The sequence below is a fragment of the Aptenodytes forsteri genome, unplaced genomic scaffold, assembly GCF_000699145.1.
Source record: "Aptenodytes forsteri isolate BGI_AS27 unplaced genomic scaffold, ASM69914v1 Scaffold103, whole genome shotgun sequence".
NCBI lineage: Eukaryota > Metazoa > Chordata > Aves > Sphenisciformes > Spheniscidae > Aptenodytes > Aptenodytes forsteri.
Window position 1 is genome coordinate 800,799 of NW_008796051.1, and position 10,141 is coordinate 810,939.

Below are 10,141 nucleotides of genomic sequence, written 5' to 3' on the forward strand. Positions count from 1 at the left end.
TCCGAAACCCGCAGCCTGGAAAAATTATGGCTGTGAATCACTCCACTAGAGCACGCTCCTCCTGTGGATGTGGGTTCTTGAACCAGGTCCCAAACCTATTGCCAGGGCTACAGAAGTCGGTTTTGCTCCAGCGCTTCCAACTGTTGGGATTTTATCACATTATCTGATGTTCTGCTTAATGCCTCAGCCCCAGGGCTATAAGATTATGTAAGAATCTCTGCTTTTATTACAAAATAAAGTTAATTTTCTAGTTTTTCCAAAAAAACTTAGAAATGTGACCCTTAATAGTGCAGACAATGCAAGGTTACTAACCCCCCCCAACTATTATGTTTAAGCCAACTATGATTTTTTTAAGATCTGACTCATGATTTTTGAATGCCTGAGGGACACTAATGTATTTTCAAAAATACAAATATTGTTCAGCTTTTTAGCTTGATTTCTTATTTCCTCAGCCTGACAGCATTGCCTAATTCAGGGATTTTTGTTTCTCTGAATGTTTTGAACGCTGTAGCTCTGTAATGCATTTCTGGCATTCCAGAAGCAAGCCCCAAGGAGTCTCTGTCATGCATCTGTCATTGGAGGTGCCTTAACAAATGTCCTACAGCACGTTTACAGTTTCAAAGTCATGCTTGTCCGCAAAAAAAGTCGTTGCTAGATATATCAATTTTGGCACCATTTCCATGATGAAACTTTCTTCAGGATGCAAATTCCGTCAAGGATAGCAGGGATCTTTCTCTTTCCAATGTATGAAAGCACAGACACAACTGCTGTGAAGTACGCATGTGTGCATCTTGACTCTATGTGTAGCCATCCCATGTGCTTTTGTGACTTTACAGGGAGACGAAGTTGTCTGTTGCCCCAGGAACACGTCCTCCTTGCCCTGAGGGCCCTGAGGTCGCTCCTGGAAAAAAAGTATCCCCTGTTGTCTGACCCCTGACAATGCTGGTGGGTGGTGTTGCCACTTGCAATCACTGATGGACTGTGCAATGCTTTTCCCTGTTCATAGGAGACAAAGGACAGAACTGGGTGGGAAGAAGACAATGTCTCCATCAAAGTGTGACGCCATGAATTATTGTGCTACAGCTCTGGGCTAAAGGGTATAGGCAGCGGTGTTTGGGAGGGGTTTACTGGGATGAGCGCATGGCATGGGACAAGCATCTCCAGCTGGTGACAACAGCCCCCAGAGCTAGGGTTAAGCTCTCTACAGAGAGCTGTGGACACTTGCCCAATAACTGCCCAACTCAGCTGGCTGTAGAAAGGAAAGTGACTGTTGTTTGTGAAAGGCTGTCCAGATTGCTCCTGCTGGTGTGAAAAGCACACTGGCATGAGTGGGGAGAGCAGCTCTGGGGTCCACGTACGCTGGAGAACAGCCAAACACCCAGATACCTCAAAGACATTTTTTTTGCCAGGACTAAAATGCTAGGGTCTCCTTGCTGCATTAAAAGGGGGTCCCTGACTTCAGTTGGATGTTGTAGCCCCGTGTATACCTGTTGATTGCACAGCAGAAGGAAATGCTCCCAGCGCTGGAAGCTCAGGGTCCGTACTACTTGGTGGTTTATGAGCTCTTTGGCATGGTTTTGGGTCATGTTAAAACAATTTTCAGGTGTGGCTCGGGTTTTAGGATGGGCCCTTGCCAGCAGGTGGCTGGGAGGCTGTCCATCTCGTGTGGTTCAATAGTATGGATGTAGGCTGGTGGGTGGTGGTTGCTGTTATAGACGGAGCCCTCTCACTTCTAGACCTCATGAAGAGAAACTGCATTTTGCCTCACACATGGATTATCATGTTATAAAAGATTCAGACTTTTAACAGAAACTTCACATTGAAAATGCAGAATCTGTCTCCTGGTATGATTTGGTTATAGTAGGAAGATACATCCACTGAAGTTGTAATTTAGATGCTACACAGCCTCTGTGGCACAAGTCTTCACAGAGGCTTAATTTAAAATGTCTCCATGGGCTAAAATACTTCTTTTTCAGCTGGAGATAAAGCATGGGAGAGCAGAGCTGTTTACAGAGCGTAGCAGCTGCACAGGGAACCTCTGATGTGCCGATAAGACAAACAGCTGAAGTCTCAGTGATGCTAATCAAATATGAAATACAGACCCAGTTCTCCAGCAAGGACAAATTGGCATAGCTCCACTATTGCCAAAGGAACGATAACAATTTACACCAGCTGGAATTCTGCAGATGTTTTGTGGAAATTCAAGTCCATCCTGCTTTTTCTCTCTTGCATCTTCAACTGTCTTATTGACACCAGTAGGAATTGGGCCCCTGGTGTCAGCGAAAGTGGGATTTCCAGCCCCTGGTGAAAGAAGAGCGGGTCTTTGTGCATCCCTCATGGACCATCTCCTGCATCCCCAAATGGCTGGAGAAGAGTCAGGGATTTGGGATGTGATGATGCGTCCTTTGGTGTAGGGCATGGAGGGCACAGCTGATGGCACCCCGTGGAGCTGCGTGGCCTGTCCAAGCGCATGTGGACGGGATTGCAGTTCAGCAGACCCGGTCTGCACAGAGACGAGGAGCCTGCCGTGGGAAAGCCCCTGCCTGCTCCAGACGTACCGGCAGGCACTGCTTGGCAGCTGTGGCGCATTAAGTGCAGTGTTGGGGAGGGGGAAATCCAGCCCTGCTGCACGCCTGCTGCGGTCAGAGGAGACACCTCGGGGATGAATTTGGCCCGGAGCATTTTTTATTCATCCAGATGCTCCAGAGCTGCCACTGATACTTACGGAAAAAAGGCAAATACTATGAAAATGCCCCAGACAAAAGCTTTCCATGGAAGCACTGACACAACTGACTGGTTGCAAGCTGTTTTGGGGACCAGAGCCCGGTACCACTTGCCAAGTGTGATGTCTCGGTCAGCCACCGCTGCAAAGATACTCGGGTATCTTACCACTCCTGGGGAACAACTGCATTGCTAAACCCATGTGGGTTTCCCTAACGTGACCTCCTCTCCCAGAGACCACCCACCCGCAGCAAATCTGCTGCTGGTGGGGGAAGAAGGTCCAAGGTGGAAATGTGCTGAAGCAGTGACCAGAAACCCCCTCTCCATCTGGGGTGGGATGGAGGAGGTGGAGGGCACAAAGGACCCTGACCTGGGCAAATGTCCCTCTCTAGCTGTTCTCTGGGGACAGTGCATCAGGGCAGGTGTATGTAGGAGAAGTCACTTACCCCTTGGCAGCAGCAGCTGTGGGTCTTGGGAAGGGCTCTAAGCCCATCTTCTGAGTCTCAGCCTCTTGCAGATTTACCCAGGGTGGCTTCTGCCCTGTATGGTTTTTGAGTCAAAGTGTTTTGCTTTATGACCATCTTTTCAGGGCATAAGGTGAATTCTGTCCTTTGCCACTCCCTCCCCAACAGACGGATATCGAATGGTGAAGCAGTTAGCCACCAGGCAATTTCAGTTTAGGTTTTGGTGCAACCCCTTGACCTCCATCTGTATTATCTCCTGACCAGCTATACTGCTGATCCACCATTCATTAATTATTCACAATATCTTAAGTGACAGAAGCACATCATGCTGGCCAAACACTTGGGCTGTAGAGCCATGCCCACAGTCTGCTGATATTGCCCTTGCTTCAAACAGGTTTAATGATGCTATGTCAACAACAGGCAGGGACAGGACCTTCAGGCCAAGTCCACTGAAGTTGAAAGGACTAATCCTGTGGATGTGCCAGTGTTTTGGATCAGGTCTTCTATGCTCTAGCTCTTTTTCAGGACTAAACCAACTCCTAAGGAAAAATACTGGACAATGCTTATAAATATGGTGCAGAAGAGCATAACATCTCATGGATGGTCATAAATGCCACCTGCTATTCAAAGCCTGCAGAAGTTTCTTCTCACTGCCTAGTCTTCTTCCCTAGGCTTGTCAGGCATATGCAAAATCCCATACCTATCCGTCTTTTGTAGTGCCCTAGGGGGTCCTGGACTCCCTCCTCTCAACACTCTGTGTGCCCCACAGGCTTTTTTGCAGGGCTGAAAATGCTGCACAGTGGTGTGCGAGGACAGTCGTGCTGCCGGGGCACAGAACCCCGCTGTGGTTCCTGCAGAAAGCAGTGCCACGGCTCTAGTCCCCCCGCAGCTGGTGCAGGGGCCCATCGTCCATGGGGAGCTGTGCATTGATAAGGACATTTTCCTGAGGCTTCAGTCTTTGGTTCTGCTCTCATTTCCTGCCTCACGTCAGTCACGCGGGTGCATATCACTATTGCAGTGTTTGCTGTTAAATGTGCTGAATGTGTTGGATGCGTCTTTCAGCTAAGGACCCGCCATTTGACTAAGGAGACATATCTAGCCATATTGCCATGCTAATTGTGGTGCTTCCAAATAATAGGCAGCAGTGTTTAAATAGCAGCCAGTGAGACTGCTGTAGCAGGTAGATATTGGGATGGTCCAAAACGCTACAGCCAAGAATGCCGCATTGAGTGAAGTTCACACTGGGACCTGATCTCTGCGGTGCAAGCCTCTCTCCCATAGAAATGACTGGGATGTCACCAAGGATTATGGCTTCAAATGAGCAGCAGGTGAACTCTTAAGAAATAAAGATCACAGGCAACCTTCTGCTCTCAGTTACACTTCATTGACGTCAGTGGGGTTGCCTGGGGTTAACTCAGAGCAGAATTTAGTTCCTTGTTTTTGATGCATATAGCTGAAGCCCCCCAAAATGTTTTTCAGCATATGGTACAGTGTCCAAAAATGTCACCAGTTACTCCTGGGCTACACATGCTGCAAAGTTCTTCTTCCTATCACAGCAACAGAAAAAAGCTATCTCATCCAGAAAAAGCTCGTGGAGCTGTTTCACGTGTTGCAGCATGCTGTGCACGGTTCAGTGAAATGAAAGGGGATAGGATGCCCCTGGGACTTGTGTGTTGCACACCTCCTGCAACCGGTTGTGGCAACCTGCCATTGGCTGGCAGGACGTGGCAGCTCCGTTTCAGGTGTCCTGTTCCACTGGCAGACACGCTATTGCATGGGTGCAGGTACTTTTGAAACTTGAGTGTTTCCTCATATCACGCCCATATGTTGTAACACCTCCCAGATTCCGGTTGGCTCCAGAGAGATGCTGCGGTGTTTGAGATGCCATAGTGATGGGTGGGAAAGGTATTTACAGGCCTGTGAATACAAATCACTTAGGAAAGCTAATTTCTACACTGAGTACAGGGCCACAATATTCCACTCAAAGCCAGTTGTGCTAGAGGCTGTTTATTTGAAACCAAACTGGTTGGTTGCTTGTGGCACGCCTATAAACTCCTGCTTCTTGGCTTTTGCTCCTCCACACTCTAAAACAGCAATCAAGAACAACAAATAATGACAGCCAAAAACTGAAAATTGAATATTTTTCAATCTGACACGAGGCATCACAGTACATAGATTTATTTCATTGTGTTTTTCCTTCAGTTTAGTTTTGATTGTTTAAAGAGGTGCTGACAATAATTAAAATATTACTCACAGGAGTTCTGGTATGAAATAACCAGATTTTATTTTGTAGTGCCTGTATTCATGCAGTAACTGCTAATATTACCATCAGATCAAGCTGAGGTTGAATTTACTTCTTGGTGAGAGTGAGATTTGACAAGGTGCAGTATTCTGGGATGAAAATCAACGTTACATCCCTAACGCATTCCTGTCCTGAAGCACCTCCTCATTTCTGCAAGAAGGGATTCTGTTGTGAGATGTTCTCATTCATGCGGTCCCTGTGGCCTGGAAATCCACACTGTGTCCCTCCTTCCCCTGCTTCCCTGGGGGTGTCACTCGGGGCTTTGCTATAACTGTTTCTAAATGCAGGTCTTTTTTCTTGCTTGCTGGGTTGTGGTACCATGTGATGGAGAGCAGGTTTCGTGCATCGGCAGCTGCCGTGGCCCTGCAGACTGCACTCTTCTGATGGCAGCCAGAGGATGAAGGACTGAAATTAGAGGCTGGGGAACAAGGGGTGTGCTTGCCTGTGGCATCCCTGTTTGGGGAAATGGGCATCTCTGAATCCCCCCAGCTCAGCACAACAGCAGCGTTATCGTCGCAGAGAGGAGAGGGTTATCAAGGGTGGGAACTTTCCCTGTGTTATGGTGTGGTGGTGGCTGCTGTGGGCAGTGAGGTGAAACAGGGGGCAGGTATCCCAGCACAGAAATTAATTTCATATATTATGAAAAACCTGCATTCAGCTCACTCTCTGTGCTAAATACACCAGTGCACAGTTAGCTAGCTGCTTGACAAGGGATATTCCTCTTTCATTACAGTATTTGCACTATTTCACTACAGTAATTACACCTCATAGAACTACATAATTTTGCCCCACCAGAAAACATAGGACAGCAGAGTAGATTGGCCTTAGTCAGTACTGGCAGATCCTGTGAGCTGAAAAATTACACAAAAGCTTATAGCAAGATGATAGCAAGAAATTATTGCAAATCTTAGGTTTCCCAATTCCCACAAAATCTCAAGAGAAGAAAAGGGGACCATTTTAGATTCAGGCATCAGAACTCAGTAAGTGTTGAAATAGTAGTAGGAGATCAGAGATTGGTCCAGATGGCCGAGGGCGGAGGCCAGCCAAGTGCACCTGAATCCCTGCAACTTAAACACAGTAAGTGGGGCTTTGGGATGGGTCTGTGTTTCTTAAAGGACTTTAGAGAAAAGTCTTTTCCTTCATTTTGACAATTAAAAAACCCCAAACCCCAAATAAAAAACCCACAAGTGCAGGGTAAAGAACAGCAGCAGTGTAGCTTATTCCCTCACATGTTACACTGAATACAGCATTTGCTATTACTGACACAAGCAACAATACCTTACCAGCCATGTGTGTGTTGCAGGTTGGGTTAAATCCCTTGGAGCCAGTGGCTGTAACAGCTGCTTCCACTCAGGATCACTGTAAAGAAGCGAGTTGCAATGTGTAATAAAAGAGCTAAAACAATGTTTACCTCCTCCCCAAATGCTGGCATGCATTTGTCAGAGATGCCCTTTCCATGCCATACAACCAGGAGTGTGTGCTGCATTTAGGTACTGCTGGCAGTGTGTGCAGGGTGGACTAGGAGGACTGGTGTGCCCATAACCCTATGGCAATGCGACCTTGATTCATTTCTCTGTAGGAAGGCACACGTGCAGGCCCACGTGGTCAGATCGGTTTCACTGTCAAACCTTTTGTGAGGACGGCTGTATCTGAGAAGCCAGGAGCTTTGAGGAGGGAAGCAGCAAGCGCACACCAGGCAGAGGGTTAGTGCATCCAGGGACATGTGCATGCATGCATCTCAGGGAAAGACCGTCCTTCTGGGCTCTGTGCTGACTGGAAGAGGCTTGGAGCCGTGATATGGGAGCTTGGGGTTTGAAGACCACTTGTCTTTTGTGTCTGTACTCATCTGTTACCTTGGCAGGTTAGGGCTTGCTCTTTTTCTGGCTTGATTGTTACATATATGAATTGAGCTGAATACTAGTGACCTAGTCATTTTTAGGGATTCTGGTTGCTGCTGAAAAACAATTAAAAATAGCCCGGCCTGTTGCATAAGGCCTCAGATCTGGTCTTATGCTTCAGAGACTGTCTGTGCTGCATTCAAAAGGGTGACTGAAGGACCGGCAGCACCAAAGCTGAAGACCAGTGGCCTCTCTATTTACTCAGGTAGGTTGCCAGCACCAACATTCATGACATTGCATTAAAGTAGACACTGGTCAGGCTGGGTTAGTGCTGACTTGGATATTTCTGTGTGAATCACCAGATGCTGCGTGACTCAGGTCATTGCCCAAGCAACTTCATTGGGTCCCTCTGCAGAAACAGTTTGTTCCCTGGCTGGACACTTTCTGCTGGAAATACCTGCCCCAGCCTGTCTAGTTGGATGAACATCTGGGACTATCTAGGGAGAAGACATCCCAGACAGTGATGTGGGGCAAAAGGCAGTTTTCAAAGCATCCAGTGATCAAATCACATTGCATTAGTGTGTAAAACTGTCAGCCTCCAGCAGAGCAATTGGAAGAAGGAGGGAGAGAAGAGGTGTACAGAGAAAAGGTCCACCATGGTCCTGTCCTGCAAACAGTGAAGAGCAAATTTCTCCTCATCATTGCGGGGAGATGCCAAGCAATTGACTATCTGGAAGACAGTTATCTGAACTATTCAGCAAACTCTCAAAACTTCTGACTTTCTTTGTATTTGTGCATTTATTAAAAAATATTGTATTTATTAAAAGTCACTCTGCAAACAATTTGCAAACAGAAAAAATAGTAGCTAGATGAATGAATGCTCCAGCACACCTTGTCTTTGTGCACTGAACTTCATGAACTGACTTCTGTGGAGGTGTTTGCAGTGCAGAGAGCTAAGCTGCTGCAGAAATCCTTGTGGGAGCAAAGCTTTGCCTGCAATGTGTGAAAGCCAGGGACTGCTTCTCGTTATTAGTTGTGTAGGCTGCTGGGACCTCATCTCGACAGAGGCCTTGGGGCATGACTACAAATAACAACAGCTGTAAATAACAATTAACTGTAAACTCTATGCATCTCAGCTTTGTTAGAAAAAAAACCCCAACAACCAACAACCAGCAAACTTGTAACTACTGGGAGTAAAAATTAAAGGAGCATTTTACTTTTGTAAGGTAAGCCAGAAAAATGCTTGGAATCAAAGAAAATTTGGTGTCACCGGTATTTCATTTCCACTGATTTCACTCGATACAGAAACACCTTTCCATGATGGACACAGATTATCACCAGCTTCCCATATATATTGTTTGTTAGCTGTATGGCATGTGCAGCTGGAGAACAAAATAACTCCACCTTATGCACGTGTATCCTCTCTACTCCCATTTATAATGTAAATTTACATCCTTTCAGTTTAGAGCAGTGTAGCTCACTGTGGTCCTTAATAAAAATTTATAAAGCAGAGGAAATGAGAGGTTAGGAGTAGTTTGGTAATCCTAAAAATGCAAAGGCATTATTAACATTTAACAGTCATTGCTGTCAGTGTCATTTCTAAATGGTATAATTGGCAAGTAAAAGGGAAAGATTAATTTTTGGACTTGTACGGGATGGTGCAATTTCAAAGGCCTCATAACCCAGACAGGAATCCAGTGATGTAGGGGTCTTTGGTCAAGTCCCTCCATGGAGAGAATTTTACCCTAAAAGACCAAGTTGCATTTCTATGGAGCAGATTAATTGGATGTGATTGGACTTAAACAAAACAAAAGAAATATTTGTAAGTTCAGCCATAAGTCAGGATTTCTCTGTTCCCTGGTAGGATTATTATTGTTTCATTGTTGTCTTGTTTTGCTTTGCTGTTGTTGCTAGCTCCAGAATTCCTGGAAGATCTTTAACACATGTTCGGCGAGCCCTTCTGCCTTTATTCATCTTCAGAGGAGCACTTGTCTAGGGATCTTTGCTCCTAATCAGCCTTTGCGTGTCCCCAAAGTAACACTGCCATTATCACGCCATACCAAACCATTGGGATTCATACACACATCACTCTGGCTGGCTTTACTCCATTTGCTCCTCAGAGGAAACACTTCTGAATTATGTACGTTCATTGCAGAAATGACTGTTAAGAAGTGGTTGAAACCAAGAGGTTCAGCAAATAAAGGAAATTCCAGAGCTCTCAAAGTACCTTTTACTGTGATATATTATGACTGCACATCCCCTTTCCTCAAACCATGCCTTTTAGTGCAAAGCTCACATCTGCTCTGCTGATAACATGATGAAAAGTATCTGGAGTCATGTTGCCAGGGCATCATCATCAGTTAGATTGTCCCCTGCCTGATTATTCAACTTCTTCTCTTCTGCTCATGCAGATGTTGCCCCCACATCAGCCTTTCCACAGTGGTAACACTGATTGCAAATGCTCTTCATATAAATATTTATGCTGGAAAAACAGGGAGTACAAATGACTTCACATTTTTGAAAAAGGTGATGTCATGTAGACCGCTGTGCTAGGATGGGGCAAGACGGAGTTAGTCAGGAGATTGCCTCAAGTCTGATGCTCCTCTAAAGCTTCCTAGAAAATGAGCTCTGATTTTCAGTCTTTCACTTTAGGCAGAGACCTGGTGGAAAAGACGATATTTCTGAGGGATTAGTAATGTCTGTCCTGGTTTCGGCAGGGATAGATTTAATTTCCTTCTTAGTAGCCGGTATAGTGCTGTGTTTTGGATTTAGGACAAGAACAATGTCGATAACACACTGATGTTTTAGTTGTTGCT